The sequence below is a fragment of the Arvicola amphibius genome, chromosome 2, assembly GCF_903992535.2.
Source record: "Arvicola amphibius chromosome 2, mArvAmp1.2, whole genome shotgun sequence".
Lineage (NCBI taxonomy): Eukaryota > Metazoa > Chordata > Mammalia > Rodentia > Cricetidae > Arvicola > Arvicola amphibius.
The window spans coordinates 54,942,367-54,958,547 of record NC_052048.2 but is presented as its reverse complement, the minus strand read 5'-3'; the positions used below and the strand labels follow the sequence as shown (position 1 = coordinate 54,958,547).

The 16,181-nt window shown below is 43.7% G+C and overlaps 1 long non-coding RNA gene across 1 annotated transcript in view; it reads left to right on the top strand.

Annotated features, from left to right (window-relative positions):
• LOC119807697 overlaps positions 1 to 13,461 on the top strand; it is a 171,846-nt gene extending 158,385 nt beyond the window's left edge. Inside the window, exon 5 of the long non-coding RNA XR_005284334.1 lies at positions 13,345 to 13,461. This is a non-coding gene — a long non-coding RNA (uncharacterized LOC119807697). The remainder of the gene's footprint in view (positions 1 to 13,344) is intronic.
• The last annotated feature ends 2,720 nt before the right edge of the window (positions 13,462 to 16,181 follow it).

Genomic DNA, 16,181 nt, shown 5'->3' with positions numbered 1-16,181 from the left:
TTTACACCAATCAAATAATTACAAGCGTTCAGAAGGAGAAAATTAGGGGTTAGAGATTGTTGTTTATTCTAAAATCTCAAGACTTTCTAAAAGCCTTTGCAGGGTGGCTCAAAAAAAGCCTCAAAAAACAGGCTTAAGACAGGTCAGAGAGACACCTTCACTCCTTGGAGTACCTCTCCTGGTGAGCATAAGAACTGGGCAGAGGGTCGAAGGCTACTTGGACTTGGGGCTGAAGTCATGTGGTTCTCCTTGAAGCTTCCAAGTCAGAGGCGCCAGGAGACTGTCTGCGATTATTTCTGACCAGAGTCTCCCCCTGGGCCTTGGTCCTGGTTCTTTGTGGCTGAACACACACCAATCTTGGCTCCACATGAATAATCTAGGGAGGTGGCCCACAGCCAGAAGCTGCCGGAGTGCCCCAGATCCCATCCTCAGCTCTCAGGAAGATTTTAGGATGATTCATCATGGCATCCCTTAAGACAGGGAGGGAAAGAACCCAAGGGGAGGGGATGAGCATGGGTCTTCTGCAAAGCCCAGAAGAATGATCAAAATATTCTCATTGGTACTAAATTAGAGATGAATCAAATCTAATTAAACCTGCCTAAGTCTGATAAAGTGGTTAATTAAATCGACCACCTCTCCACAGTAATTTTATAGGCATTGCTCAGTACAAGTAGGCTCACTATAGCCCAAGAGATTTTGTATACTCTTTTCTCAGTACCAAGTTGAACCAGCATAGCTCACTGTGGACAGCCTGCTGGGGTCAGCCCAACTGATGTGCAGGTACTTAGGACAAAGTGTTTCAAGAGTGCTTAGGAAACACATGCAGACTTAAGTACCTTCGGGGGATAATCTGAGAACTGAGTATCCAAGGGGAGCTGCAGACGAAGATAAAGGGAATGGAGGGAAACTATACTCAACAAACTTCCTTCCTTCCTTCCTTCCTTCCTTCCTTCCTTCCTTCCTTCCTTCTTTCCTTCTTTCCTTTCCTTATTTCTATGGCTTAATCTTTGAGCTGAAAAAACTTTCTGAGACGCTGAAAATCCAACTCAGGGCTTTATACATGCTCACAAGTGAGCTCCACTCCAGCACTGAATTAATACCTAGACACACTCTTGAATATTTAAAAGAAGGCTTATCTGAAAATCAAATAGGGTCAATCCACAGGACTTGAAGCACCTAGAGGTTTTTCATAAACACGCACACACACACACACACACTCGTGTTCAAACAGTAGCTCAAATGGTAGCTAAGTGATTCAGAGTAGCAGGATCATGCTGTTTTCCGATATGTCCTTTCCCACTCTGCTCTTTGACTCATGAATATAAACGGGCTGCTGTCATCTCAGGAGTTTAGCTAAAGAGTGGTAGAAAGGCAGGGACAAGGCTGGAAGCGAGGACTAAACAGTATGGGAAGAGGCACTGGTTAATGAGATGGTCCAGTTGCAAAGCTGGGACATTCTCAGGAAGTGAAGCACATAGCTCCAGAAGTCCCAGCAGCTGTAATCACCCTGCAGAAGGGGCATTTGGAGGGCTGGAGAGATGGGCACTTACCTACGACATTTGACCTCTTTAGTATCTTACAGGCGAGTGGGCCCTCATTAACTGAACACCCTAGAAGGAGCAGCAAATTTTGAATTTCAATCAAGAACTTTCCTCATTAGACATCTTGCTAGCTTTGAAGACTTGATTGCTTGTTGTGAAGCGCTCATCAGTAACTGCGGTAGGGGCTGGATAGGGACAATCCTGCTTACACAGGCTGCTTGCTATCTGCAATCAGCCGGGGATTTTCTTCTTCTTACTTGACAGGTGATAAACTCACAAAAATAGCCCCGGAGATAGAGCCCCACTAAGATGATGATCTCCCCGTCTGCTTCCATTGTTTATTTTAGACAAGAAAGGCCCCCTGATCAGCTGGCACAAACAGTTTACACTTTTAATCCCAGCAATTGCAAGGCTGAGGCAGGGGTATTGCAATGAGTAGAGGCCAGCCTGGCTTTTGATATGAGACCTTGTCTCTCAAATACCAGTAACAACATAAAGTTGTTTAAATTGTTTTTCCTAATACTATAGTCAACGGGAAATCCCGAAAGGGCTGAGGGGGTCAGTGTACGCAAGGTTCTGGTCATGTGTGTTACTCTAATAGCCTAAAAATGAACACACTCTCAGCACAGTGCCTAGGAGAATGTTTTGGGGGGTTAGCAGACTGAATGGGAAGCCCAAAGCAACTTAATTGCTATGGGATTGTTGAGTAAAGCAGCTACGGCAAGCTGCAATTAGTGGCATCGTTTGTGCAGAGGCATTGCACCAAGTAACAAGTAGGATGATCTATGGAGCACAGTTGTTAGAATGAAACAAACACAGACAGTTTTGGTTCAGAGTTCTGATGCAGTGAACCTTTATTCTAAGCAGATGCTGTCTGCCCTGGGCATGCGGAAGGAATTTATCAGTGGTGTTTCTTTTCCATAGGCAAGGTGCACTGGGACAGCAAGGATCCATAAGGATAACCTCAGCTTGCCCCGCAATAATATTGCCATTAGGAGACAGTCAAATTGCTTTAAAAGAATACGTTAACACAAGTGTCCACATCTGGGGCATCTTCGGAAACAGGTGCCCAGAGGTCGACTTGGCTCTTAGGTCCTGGTGCCCAGCTCTGTGGCAGCCCCATGGCTTGGAGCTCTGCTTCCAGCTGCATTCTCTTGGCCCTTGCCCTAGCGAGGCTGCTGAACTGCCTGGCTCACCGACTCTTTCCAGTGTAGGCACACGTGTGGCTGTGCATGTTAAAGTGCACCACCACCACAGCAGCAGATTTCAGCCGTGCTGGATGCCTTGCCTGGCGGGGGTCCCCGTGGAACACATTGTTTTCATTAGAGACAAAGGTAGGAAAGCTGACGTCATCCGCACCTCTCTGGCTCAGCTGTTGTTGGTGAGCATCTTGGAACAGGAGGAATTTTTTTTTCGGGGAGTCTGTCACATCACGAGCTGCTGTGCACCTTAGAATGTGGGATTCAAAGAGAACACTGCTGTGGGTGCCGCACACATGTATGGAAGGATACATGAATATACATCGGTACGTGTGTGGGGAGGGCAGGGGATAACCTCCAGTACTGTTCTTCAGACTTGCTTTTGAGTCAGGGTCTCTCTTTGGCCTGGGGCTTACTGACTCAGTTAGGCTTACTGGCCAGGATCCTCAAAGATCTCAGGAGTTATAATGTTCTCCTCGCGATCGGAATTACAAATACATGCCACGGTGCCTGGGTTCAGGGAATTGGACTTGGGTAAACACTGGATGTACCAAGCTATCTGCATGGCCCCAGAGTACACATTTCCTATAAAATAGAGCTCAACCCTTCTCTTGTGGACCCCAGAATGGGAGCTACACTTGCTGAAGAAATTTTTGCCCAGGAAAACTGGGTGTCACTGCCACTGCTAGAGCATGGGACTTTTAACCTCAGGGTCATCTTTAGCCCCATGTTGGGTGCTAGATGGTGCACAACTCTAATTAGTTTTAACAATAAAAACCAAGTCAGATATTGGGGCAAAAGCTGAAAGATCAGCAAAGTAAAAGACCAGCCACGGTCACCTCTTACCTCTCCGGCTTCTCAGACTGACAAGGGTTAAGCTCCCACCTCTGCCTCGCCTTATCACTTCCTCTCTCTGCCCAGCCTTATCACTTCCTGTCTATCTGTATAGACCTCCGGACCTCTATGGTTAACTAGTGGCTAGCTCCACCTTCTGATCTCCAGGAAAGCTTTATTTGTCAAAACACAAGCACATTCTCACAACACTGCCTGGACCTTTGAGGTGTTCCTTAGGCAGCTTTAAAAGAGTAGAATCTCAACAGCAACCAAAGGCCCTGGTTTCCCCTGGTTTCTGCTTGTTCAGCATCACTTCTGTTTATGCCACTCACTAGACGGACAAACACTCTTAGGCCTAAAATAGCACAATGAGCCACATGCTGTTTCTACTTTTCAGCTGAGGAAACTGAAGGTGTCACAATTCTGGCATGGCCCAAGCTCTTTGAACTAGCCAGCACTTGAGTCCTCTGGTTTCCTATAGGCGTACAGCGACCACAGAAGCGTGGCAGGTAGGACTTATCTCTTAGTACTTGGCTAGCTCTAGAGCAGCCTCCCCAGACACGTAAACCTCATGAGGGACCCATGTGGAAGGTTTTGACTATGACAAAATACATATAACGTAGATTTACCATTCCATCCGTTTTAGCGCGATTCAATAGTATTCAGAATATTCCTGTTGCATGACTCCTCTCTACTCTGCATTTCCAGAGCCCACAGTGCAAATTCTGTAGCCATTCAGCAACCGTTTTCTGTTTGTTCTTTTCTTTCCCCTCCATCACTCAATCCACTTTTTCTTTCTCTATGGATTTGCCCACTCTGGGTGCTGCTTAGAAGCAGAATCCAACAATATGTACAACACTGTGTTTGACTTGTTCTCCTTCCTGTGATGTGTTTTTAAAGGTTGTCTGTGTTGTCATGTAGGGAATTCACTCCTCCTTAAGGCTAGTGTTCTACTTTGTGAGTCTTCATTCTACTTACTCACCCATCTGTCCAGGAACATTTGGCTGGGTCACGTATGAGGCATTAAGTGTTCCAGTAGCCACACTGGGAAAAGCCAGTCTAAAGAGAGAAGCTATTTTACTACTGCTTTTGTGTTATTGGCTAAACTTTGGATTTATGGAAATACTAGATACGTCCAAATTACTGAGCTCTCGGTGTGCAATCACTACACAGATGATTAATGATGCATTTTATATCCTAGTCTTTGAAATCCAGAGTGTATTTCATTCTGCAGCATTTTAGTGTATGGCCACACTTCACTTCTGCTAATTGCCTTTCAGGGAATTCAGAGGCACATGAAGCTGGGCCTTCCACATAGGACAGTGCTATTCTCAATACTGAGTTAAATGATCTTACCAAAGCAATGTTAATTTGAGTCCCCAACCTTAGTTATATAACAATTTCCATGGTACTTAAATTCTCATTTTCAATCATCCTCAATTAATGTGCTTCCTTATGACAATGACTATTACAAAAGATATAAGAATATATTACTTTTACAAAAAATTATTACATTTACAAACCCACACATGTGCTAATGAATTGAGGAAATAATACAAGGTGCTACCCGCTTCTCAGCTCAGTGTGTAGGTGGCTCAGTGGCTGCTGTGTAGAGCTAACACACAGTTCCTAAGAAGCTCTCTTTTGATTTAATAATTGTTTTCTTCTTCTTTGCAAACAGAGTTTCACTAAGTAACCTGCTTCAGCCTCCTGGATTACAGGCATGTATGCACTGTCATGTTCTGTTTGATTTATTATTTTTTCATGTAGCTTATATAATGCTAAGAATAACTTTATTAAGCACTCAAGTAATTGTCTTAATAGAAAAGAGTTTCATAACAGAAAACCAGAAGCCTCACAGAGCATCAGGGGTGACTGTGGAAACAATGAGCTGAGAATGGTTCTGGAAGGATGGGCAGAATCAGGAAAAAAGGAAGGAGGGGAAAGGAAGGAATGAAGGAAGGAAGGAAGGGGGACGGAAGAAAGGAAGGGAGGAAGGAAGGAAGGAAGGAAGGAAGGAAGGAAGGAAGGAAGGCTCTTTACAGAGACAGCCTACTATATACCAGTTCCTGCTAAAGACATCATATACTGCATTGGACTGTGTGACATTATCAATCATAGACTATTGTCCTACAAAAATTGTCAGTTTCATGGGTTTAGCTAAGTATGCTATTTCATACATATCTGGAATTATCTTCATGAAAAAGCAGACTATGTGGAGGGGCTTGAATTCTGCATGTTATATTGGCACACAGGAAAGTCAGACCAATGGAAAGAAGGGAGCTGCTACAACAAAGCAGCAACAATTACAAATGACAATGTGTCTTAAGTGGGAAGAATACGACAGACGCCACATTCCATGTATAATCTCACTTCATTCTTGTTACAACCTTGACGATGTTGTGATTCCAATATTGAAATTAAGATGCTCAGTCTCAGAGAGCTAAATGCACTGGTGGGATCTCACAGTACTGTTCCAACTCTAGAGCACCCACTAATCATCCTGCGTTGTCAAGGACTGAGCTGTTTCTATGGGAGAGGCTTGTTTTGCTCGGGCAATACTTGTGGCCACATTAGGGGCAAGTTGAGCCATCTAGAGTCAGAATCTATGGCAACTGGCAGTCCTTCTCCATCGGTCTGAAGAGGTCTGTTCTCAAAGCAGAAATCACACATGACAGGGCTGGTCACCTTCCAGTTATTCAAGCCTTCTGCTTACTGACCTGGCCAGCAAGAATACTTGTTGGCTGCCAATGGTCAGAATAAACACTACAAGTGAAGCTGGGGACACTATTTATTAGCTATGGAAGGACCTTTAAGAACCCTCCAGTGTCTATACCAGGAGTTCCCAACTTGAGATAGAAGGTGAGGGGCATCCGTGAACTTGAATGGGAAGGGTACATCTATCTTTGCTTACACTCATATTTACCTAAAATTAAACATTTTCTTCCAATATGAATGCAGAGATTAAGCCATAGTAGCACAGGCTTTCCCTGTGACGTCTGTACTTTTCATACAAAATGTATACAATTGTAGATAATTTTATATCATACTACTGTTTGTTGGAATGCTTCAAACTATCATTTAAACTTGTCACCACTATAAAATTACTATGATTAAAAGACTAACTGTTGCTGGTCCTCAACTTAATATGTTAATGAATAAATGCAAATGTACTACTCACCTGCTTTGGGGGGAGGTATTTTGCTACATTGATTTTAGTAGAATTAGTTTTCTTTGCAATTTTATGCTCTTTATTTTATTACCTAAAAATACTGTTTTAAAGAAGGAATCTTTATTCTGTAAGCAATCAAAATACCATGCTTCAAATCAAGGAGTGACACACAAGCTCATCCTTTGACCCTTAGTGATGTTGTTTTCCACCTTGGCTCTCCACTCGCCCAACATTGCAGATGGCCAACATCCTCCTTCCCCATTACCGGTTCTCACTGAGGTCATTGAGAGGTATTGGGCCAACGGTCAGCAGAACCAAGGAAGGACACATTCAGCACCTTGGAGGGAAGGATTCAGATCTGAAGAAAGAACTCTCCCCTAACTCAATCCAGTCCAGCCCAGCCCAGCCCAGCCCAGCATTCCTTTCTGGGCACTTTTTTTCTTTGCCAACCAGTTGTGAGAGTCCTTTTGTGAATAACATGTCTGGATTAGTTTGCTGAACAATTGCTTTGGCTTGGTTAGCCTCTGATTGTCCTTGCTTTTGTGAGTCAAAAAGCCTTAATCTTATTCGAATGCAATTTAATTCCCTAGAGAGCTGAGTCTTTAGCCTTCACAGTTTTTAGAGTGAGGGCTTAGAGCATGTCCAGGGGAGATGACATGGTGCTTCTTTCAAGCTGGGTCAATCTACCAAGGAAATAATTAGATAAATGCAAACTCCAGTCCAGAAAGGAGGAAGAAAAGAATTTCTCCACAAATTACTTTTAGAACATTTAAGTGGAATTGAATTAGAATGTCAAGGGCCAGAGAGCTCTCAGGAGGTCATTTGATCTAGTCCTCTGTTGCTGGGCAGGAGCACAGATGTGAAAATCGAGCCTTCATTTAAAAGGCCTCTGGGGAAGCAAGCATTTTACCTATGCGCCAATGAGGGTCTTGCCAGATGGACTAGAGGACCTTGTGGAATTCAAGAGATATTCATTAAAAATGTAATATAATTCATTAATCAGATTTTAAAGACTTATTTCCATTAAATTTATTTATTTTTATTTTATGTGTGTATTTCTCCTGCATGTGTGTCTGTGCATGCCTGGTACCCACTGAGGCCAGAAGAGGGCATCAGATCTCTTGGAACTGGAATTAGAGATGGCTGCTGTGTGGGTGCTAGGAACTGAACCTGGTCCTCTGAAAGAGCAGCCAGTGCTCTTAACCTCTGAGCCATCTCTTCAGCTTCAGTCATTAAACAGTTCTATAATTAAAGACTTATTTATTAAAGCCCTGTTATGTGTCAAAAACTATCCTAGACATTCGCGACATATCAGTAAGTTTATATTCCAGTGGGTAAAGAATAAGTAATAAGAAAATTGAAGGATTTGTTAGCTATCAATAAATTCATTTAAAAATCACAAACACTGCATTGGGTAATGATAATGGATTCCATGGATTTTATATGTGTGTAAAACATAAATAAGCAAATAAGGATTTAAGGCAGGAAGGGAGATGAGCCAGAGAGAGTCACAGAGGGAGGTGGAGGCAGAGGACAAATATGACCAAGATACACTGAACACACCTTTGTAAACTTCAAAGAATAAGACAGTGTTTCATAAAAAATAGAAGTGGCAAAGTGTGTTCAGAGCAGGGTCTTTCCATACATGAATAAGCATGGGGGACTTAGTACATGCTAAGAACTTGGGATGGTGCCTGGCATGATAATTTATGAAATTATTTATGAAATAATGCATGTCATATGTAGCTACAGCACATATAAAATTTTTATTAGTCTTATATCTAGTGGGATTGTTTGGGCACAATAGATACAGACAGGTCATGCTTGACTTAGGCAAATAGGATCTCTTCTGAGGTGACACAGCTCTTTTTGAAGATCAGAGTCAGGCGGGAAACTGATATTACCAGGAGTATGTCCCCGTCTCTTCCACCCGGGACTAGGCAGGTGGGAGGATAAAGGGCAATGTCAGGAAGAAAAATGATAAAAAGACAATGCAAGGAATTAAAAGATTAAAAAATTAAAATGCGTCCAGGTTAATAATGAGCTAGGCCAGAAAAAATGGATTTGGTTTAGAAAGAAGGCTGTGGAGAAGGGTGTTAGACATCTCAACAACCAGCCACAGCCCAGAAGAATGACAGGGTTAACTGATCGGGTTCTGAACCAATGACCTCTCACCTCCACAGCTCTGTACCACACATGGTGTTTGCTAGAGATGAAGGACAAATATGAAGTGCACACCATGGTGGATGTGTAGTGACAAGTACTGCACAGCTTTGTGCAGACACATTCTGCAGTGGCCACACAATAGCATCGTCTTAGAATTCATCCCTGTTACCAAGCTGTTCATGACTACACTGTGCTTCCTCTAAAAAATTACTGCTTTATTTGGAAATAGACAGACTTCAAACACAAAAATGGGCAATACATTATGAGAGGCATGCAAGTAGATTCTGGGACAGTAGGGAATCTGTGGGTAGAAAACTGTTGCCCCTTCTCCCAATAATAGAAACCAAAGCAGCTCACAGGCAGCTTCAGAAAATTCTTTTCAATCAGAACAAAAGCACAGTGCACTTGGCTTTGTCCTCCTTACTCCTGATGGAGGAGTGTCTATGTGTTAATTTCATTGGCGAATAAAGAAACTGCCTCGGCCCTTTAATAGGATAGAAAATTAGGTAGGCGGAGTAGACAGAACAGAATTATGGGAAGAAGGGGTGGGGAGACGCTTCAGGCAGTCGCCATAGTGAGTCGCCATGCTTCTCCTCTCCGAGATGGATGCAGGTTAAGATCTCTCCTGGTAAGCCACACCTCATGGTGCTACACGGATTACTAAATATGGGTTAAAGGAAGATGTGAGAATTAACCAATAAGAGGCTGAAACTAATGGGAGGGCAGTGTTTAAAAGAATACAGTTTCCGTGTAATTATTTTGGGTAAAGCTAGCCGCGTGGTGGGAGCCCCGCTGCTCCTTCTACATACCCCCAGTGTTGCCTTGGTTGGGATTTGTTTATCCACCCATAATAGTCAAGCTCTGACATGAAAATTTACTGACTACAGAGCAGAACCTGGTCCCAGCCAAGCTCAAAGGCATAGTCCTTTAACATTTGCTGCGCCGAGTCTAAGAACATCATTACTAGTTCACTGTCATTAAAATAAATGAATAAATAACTTTCTCATGTGAGACATAAAGCACATGGTAGGTAGTTCTGCTTGAGGAGTTGAAACCCTTGTTCCATCCTCTTGAACTTCTTCCAGTACAAGGCTGCGTCTGTTTGCCACACAAGCTCACCTGTGTACTCCACTTCCAATCTCAGGACACAGGGTTTCTCTTCTCCTGGAACTTCTTCTGAGGCAAAAATTCTACAGGCTTCAGGGAATCATGCTTATTTTGGATGTCAACACAGTGCAAGTGTGTGGAGATTTAGAGGCGAGTCTGCGTCTGAGACAGAAAGGGATTCAAATATAGTACCAGAGAGACTTAGGACATAAGTACATATCCAAATGAATTAATGATATATTTGTTCATATGGGATTCTCATAGTGTCTAATTTTCTTCAGTGTTCTGGGTGGGAAAAATGTAGAATGAGAAATGATTCTCCCTTCCCTTGTGGTTTCTCTTAAGCAGGGGAGAATTAGCAGTCAGCATTTGGATCACATGGATTCTCTGCTCAGGCTAACTCGCTGCATGGCTACAAGTTACTCCATAGGATCTTCTGCTGTGCAGTGTTGGAATATTTAAAGCTGCTCAAATATAGATATGTTACCTATTCTAGCTCTTACCACACTTGTGAAGCCCTTAAAGGGAGACAGGATTCTAACAGTTTTATGGGAAGAAAAAAGAGCTCAGGCAAATCCATCACCTCTCTGTTATAGAATTAGCCAAATATCCTGGACTGCCTGCCTAGACATGGGGACAAAACAGAACTGTGAGATGATATGCATTTCTATTTGCTAAAATATGAGATAGCTGCTTATGTTGGTAGCGTAGGTATGCTAAGACCACTTCATGTATTAACTTATCTAAAAGATCCCATAACCACACTCGGAGTCGATAGCTTTCTTATCCTGATTTTGTTAATAGGGAAATGGAGGCGCATAGTTGTTAAATGACTTACTTACTTTATCATGAAATAAAAAGTGTCATTTGGTTGCAAGCTGTCTGGCTGATGTGGGAGGATCTTCTGTTTGAGTTGATTTCATTGGTTAATAAAGAAACTGTCTTGGCCCATTTGATAGGCCAGCCCTTAGGTGGGTGGAGTAGACAGAGATGCTGGGAGTGAGGCAGATGCCTCGGGCAGTCGCCATGCCTCTCCTCTCCGAGAAGGACACAGGTTAAGATATCTCCTGGTAAGGCACCCCTCGTGGTGCTACACAGATTACTAAATATGGGTTAAAGCAAGACGTGAGAATTGGTTAATAAGAGGCTGAAACTAATAAGAGGCCAGGCAGTGTTTAAATTAAGACAGTTTGTGTGTTGTTATTTCCAGGCATAAGCTAGCCAGGCAGCCAGGAGCCGGGCAGGATGAAAAACAGGCCTGCCCGCAGCTCCCCACTACATCTGGCTTTAAGTTCCACCCTCTCCTCTGCCACAGAAGACATGGCTTTCACGGGAGTTTCTACCGTGTTACGTTTGAACTAAAAAGATAGCTAGCACAGAGGCTACAGAGGCATCTCGGGTGTGTGGGTTTCTTTTAAGTCATTGGTGACGAGCATTATATCTGTGGCTGGGGCTACAACAGCGCATTGGAAAGGTGGGTGGTGTGATCTTCTGTGCTCTTAAAGTCAGTTCTGTAACTCGGAGATGGTGGTGCTCACAATTCCCACACTCAGGAGACTAAATAGGAAGATTGCTGCAGGTTCAAGGTCATCCGAGTTTGCACAGTGAGTCTGACTAGCTGAGACTGGAAAGGTAGGAAGACACTCCCTCAAAAAGTCAGGATGAAAGTAAAACAAACTGTCGCATCCTTGCAGGGTTCCAGGGACTTGACCTAATTGGTATAGAGAGGAGGTATAAAAAGGGCAGACACTGGCAGAAAACCTGGGATCGGATGGCCTGGGGTGTCAGCTGGAGAAGATGCAGCGCTCCGCAAGCTCAGCGTGTTCACTGTATACAGATGGATGGGGAAGTGGGTTATTGCACACCACTGAATCAAGGAGGTGGGCTCATGGTACACAGCTGAACCAAGGAGGCAGGTTAGCTAATCTCAGTGAGAGCAGCCTCTGGAAGGAAGCAGTCTTCAGGCTGAAAGTATCCATGGCAGAGAGAAAGCTATGATGGGCATTTCCCGCACACGCTTGGACCAGGATATAAGACTTTGGCATTTCTCATGAGGCTGAAGCTTTGGGGTCCCTGACACGGCCATGCCCATGTCCACAGCACAGATTTCACTAAGGACTTCATTCACTCAAGGTTTCCTCTGATCCCCACACCCAACAGTCCCTTTGCCACACAGAATGACATATTTATTTTAAATTCATAGATTTACATGGATATACCAAGGGCAATTTCATTCTTTTTAGAATTATATTTTCACAAAAATTCCAATTTAAAATCCATGTAAGAATAATTAAATTTAGAGAACACTCTCATCCAAAACCTGTATTTTGCTGGTATGAAAGAGGCTGAGGCAGAAGGATTATGTATTCAAGGCGTCTCCAGGCTTTGTAGAAAGACTTCGCATAAAGGAGAAAAGGAGAAGGGGGCAGAGCATGGAGGGGAGCCATGAGGGGAGCCTGGAGGGAGGCCTGTGTTTTACAGATGAAGTATTTAGAGTCCAGGTTGCTTAGAGTGACCTGCTAAAGGCAGCTCAGCTAACAGTGGAGGTGGCTTCTTCTGTGACCTACTGTGGTAGGTCCTACTGCAAGCGCTTTCCTGGGGCTCAAGTCTAATGGCAGCTTATAAGGTGAATCTTCTTGTTGTTTCCCACATCTTACAGAGAAGGAAACTGAGGTTTAGAGACAACACGGTTTGTACTAAGATCAAATATCTGGTAAGAGGCGGAGCTGGGACTCAAATGGCAGACTTCACAGTTCCTGAGTCTGCTACAAACTGTCCAAGTCCTGTGAAGGGTAGCACCTAATTACCAAGTGGGTCCACGCCCATATTCTTTCAAGACCACTCAGTTTCCTGTGGTCTCTGAATATTAAGATTCCACAAAACATGGACAAAGTAGGGAGTGTTAATGTTGAAATTTATCCAAATAAAATAATTATTTAAGTTTCTAGCTACTAATATACCTTCACAGGAACAAGTATTCTTGACTTGGATGTGATAATGTCATTGGACCAGAAGATTAAATTTAATGGTACTATGATATTGTTTTCAAAACAGCGTGATGTAACATGTTATATGAGCCACACATAAATTAACAGCTCTAAGAAATCTCCTCCTCAACCTCCATGTATCCAGCCCACATCTTGTTTTGTATTTTTAAATTTTGCTAGACACTAACAGCACTTAAATAACAAACAGCAGCCTTTAGGTAAGTCTTTCATCATGAAAACAATCTTATGGTTTTCTTTATAGCATGCCTTGATTAACAGCCATCCTTTGGTGGTGATAAAATGAAGCCAAGTTAACAGCAGTCTGTTCTTCCTTCCAGAGGAAGGTGATGGCTGCAGAAGAAATAACCAGTGGGTTAGTTGGAGGCTGTAAAACCTGGTATTTCACTGAATAGAAGAGGCCGATGGAGCCAAGAAGCCAACAAAATGTAAGCGACAATGTATACCCCGTGTCCTGGGGTTTCCCTCATCAAGAATGACCCCCAGTTTATAGACTTGGAAAACTGAGGTTGAGATGTGTTATCCCTGAGGTCACAGTAGGAAGTGGAAGCCAGTCTCACACCTACAATGGTCTATCTGTAAATCCCCGTGTGTGTGTGTGTGTGTGTGTGTGTGTGTGTGTGTGTGTGTTTGTACGTCGGGGTGTTTGTGTCGGGGTGGGTATGGGCTGTGGAAGCTAGAGGACAATCATGAGTGCTGGTCATCCATTTCCTCCCGGTTTGCCACAGGTCTCCCTGCTGCATATAGCAGGCTGTACTTCAAATTTCCCAGGATTCTTGTCTCCATTGCCCATCTTCCCATGGGAGCATGAGGATTACAGATGCCAGTATTACTGTGTTTAGCTTTTATGTGGCATCTAGGGATAGAAACTGAGGTCCGCATACTTGTGTGGCAAGCGCTTAACACACGGAACCATTTCCTTCCTCTGGATGCTTACATTCCTTCCCAGCTGGAACAGGAGACTTGGCAATGGCAGAACGGTCCTGGGAGCACAGACATCCCCAAGGCTGATCATCTCATTACTTCAGTTTCCTAAACACTTTCATAATTAAAGAGTTGAATTAATTACTGGTGGGGCACCTGGCCCACAGGTCCTCTTTGTTTTGGGTGTGTTCTTCTAAGTGGAAAGTTCTGCAGCTTCCTTTTCCTCTTCTTTCCAGAAAAGGATGGGATTATTGACCAACACCTGGTAGCCTGGACATACCTAGCAGCCTGGACTTGGGCTATAATCATTGCTCTAATTAAAGCTTCTTATGCAGGCCATCTGCTTTGCTTTCCCACGGAAATGTATTACAGTGAAGGCTCTATCAGTTAAAGGTAGGACGTAGAAATCTCACAATAAACAATTTGCAGCAATTGCACAGAAATGTCATAGCTCAAAGCAGACCGTTTGTTTCAACCCTTGGAATGGGTCTGCCAGTGTCTAGTTGTGAAGGAGGTGACTTTAACATCCACATGTCCTGGTCTCTAAGCTGCCACACTACGGTTCACAAGGCTCCTCCTAATACTCTTCCCTCTGTCTCTATAATATTCTTCCCTGAGTCTCCAGCTCACCGTCACTTCACCCCAAGGCTTTGGTTGTGCGTTGGAGTTACCTTGATAGGCTCTTCTTGGCTGTTGTCTTAGCTGCAGCGTCGCCTTTGAAGAGATTTCCTCTCTGTAAAGAATGATCTGCTGTGTAACCTTGTGGTTTCTCATCTCTAGAGCTGATTGTTGTGTGAACACCTGCTTGGCACTCGGGGGACCAGCCCCATGACTAAGAGGAGTGTGGTCTGAAAGCAAGGAGAGCAATGATCAGCCCTGGAACAAATACAATTCTCTCTCTCTCTCTCTCTCTCTCTCTCTCTCTCTCTCTCTCTCTCTCTCTCTCTCTCTCTCTCTCTCTCTCTCTCTGTGTGTGTGTGTGTGTGTCCACTAGCTTGAATCTTGATTTCAGACAGCAGAATTATATCCTAAATTATTAGGCAAGAAAGATATGTAATGGAAAGGGTTATTATTAGCGAGATTGAGTCGCAACTAAATTCTGAAATTTCATTGACCATAAGAAGCTCCACTTTCTGGTGTCACACTCACTGGCCTGGGCCCAGTCGCACTTCCCCCACCATGCTCTTGCATCCCTTTGGCAGAGCAGGACTCTTTGGTTCCCGTTGTTCTTCATTACTCTTACCATAGTATTCCTCAGCTCAGAGGAAGTGCCAATATGCCATATCCTGATGACATATGCCAATGTCCTCAGCTCAGCGCTCCTGTGACTTAGGAAATATTTAATGCTCTTGTGGTTATTCACATTGCTAGCTCCACATCCTTCCCACCCCCTTCTTTTTTCTGATCTTCTTTGTCTTGAAATCTGCTTTCTGGGGTTGCCAGAAACTCTCCTGCTTCTGGGCCTTGGCTCCTGTCCCTTGCTATGCCTCCCCTCATTCCTCCTCAGCTCCACCTTCTGTGCTCCAAGTGACTGGGCTACAACTGTTCATGTCAGCTTTGAGGTAATAGTCCTGTCCTTCTGAAAACTTCTAGAAGATGTAAGGGGCCTCTGACACCATATTTTTTGACCCATGACAAAAAGCAGGTTTCCCCCAACACTCAGTGTCCTAGTCGGCATCCCAATTAAGTTTGCATTTGCCGTGAGCTATGAGTCTTTTTATAGCTCTAGTGCTGAGCACAGTGCTTGGCACTTTGTTAAGGAGGTTTTTTTTTTTTGTTTTTGATATTTTGTTTTTGTTTTAATGTTATGTGGGTGATCCAGAAGCAAGAAGAAAGTTTTACTTCCCCTGGAACTTGAGTTCCTGGTGAAAGAAAGGAAGAAAGAAAGAAAGAAAGAAAGAAAGAAAGAAAGAAAGAAAGAAAGAAAGAAAGAAAGGAAGAAAGGAAGGAAAGAAGGGAGAGAGGGAGAGAGGGAGGGAGGGAGGGAGGGAAGAAGAAAGGAAGGAAGAAGGGAGAGAGAGAGAAAGCCTAGGTGTGGTGCTACAGGGCAGGCAGATCTCTGTGAGTTCGAGGCCAGCCTGATCTAAAAAGTAAGTCCAGGACAGCAAGGGCTACCCAGGGCTGACTGAGAAATTAAGAACAATGGCACTGTGTTTTGATTCTACTGCATGTACTGGCTTTGTGGGAACCTAGTCTGTTTGGATCCTCACCTTCCTAGACCTGGATGGCTGGG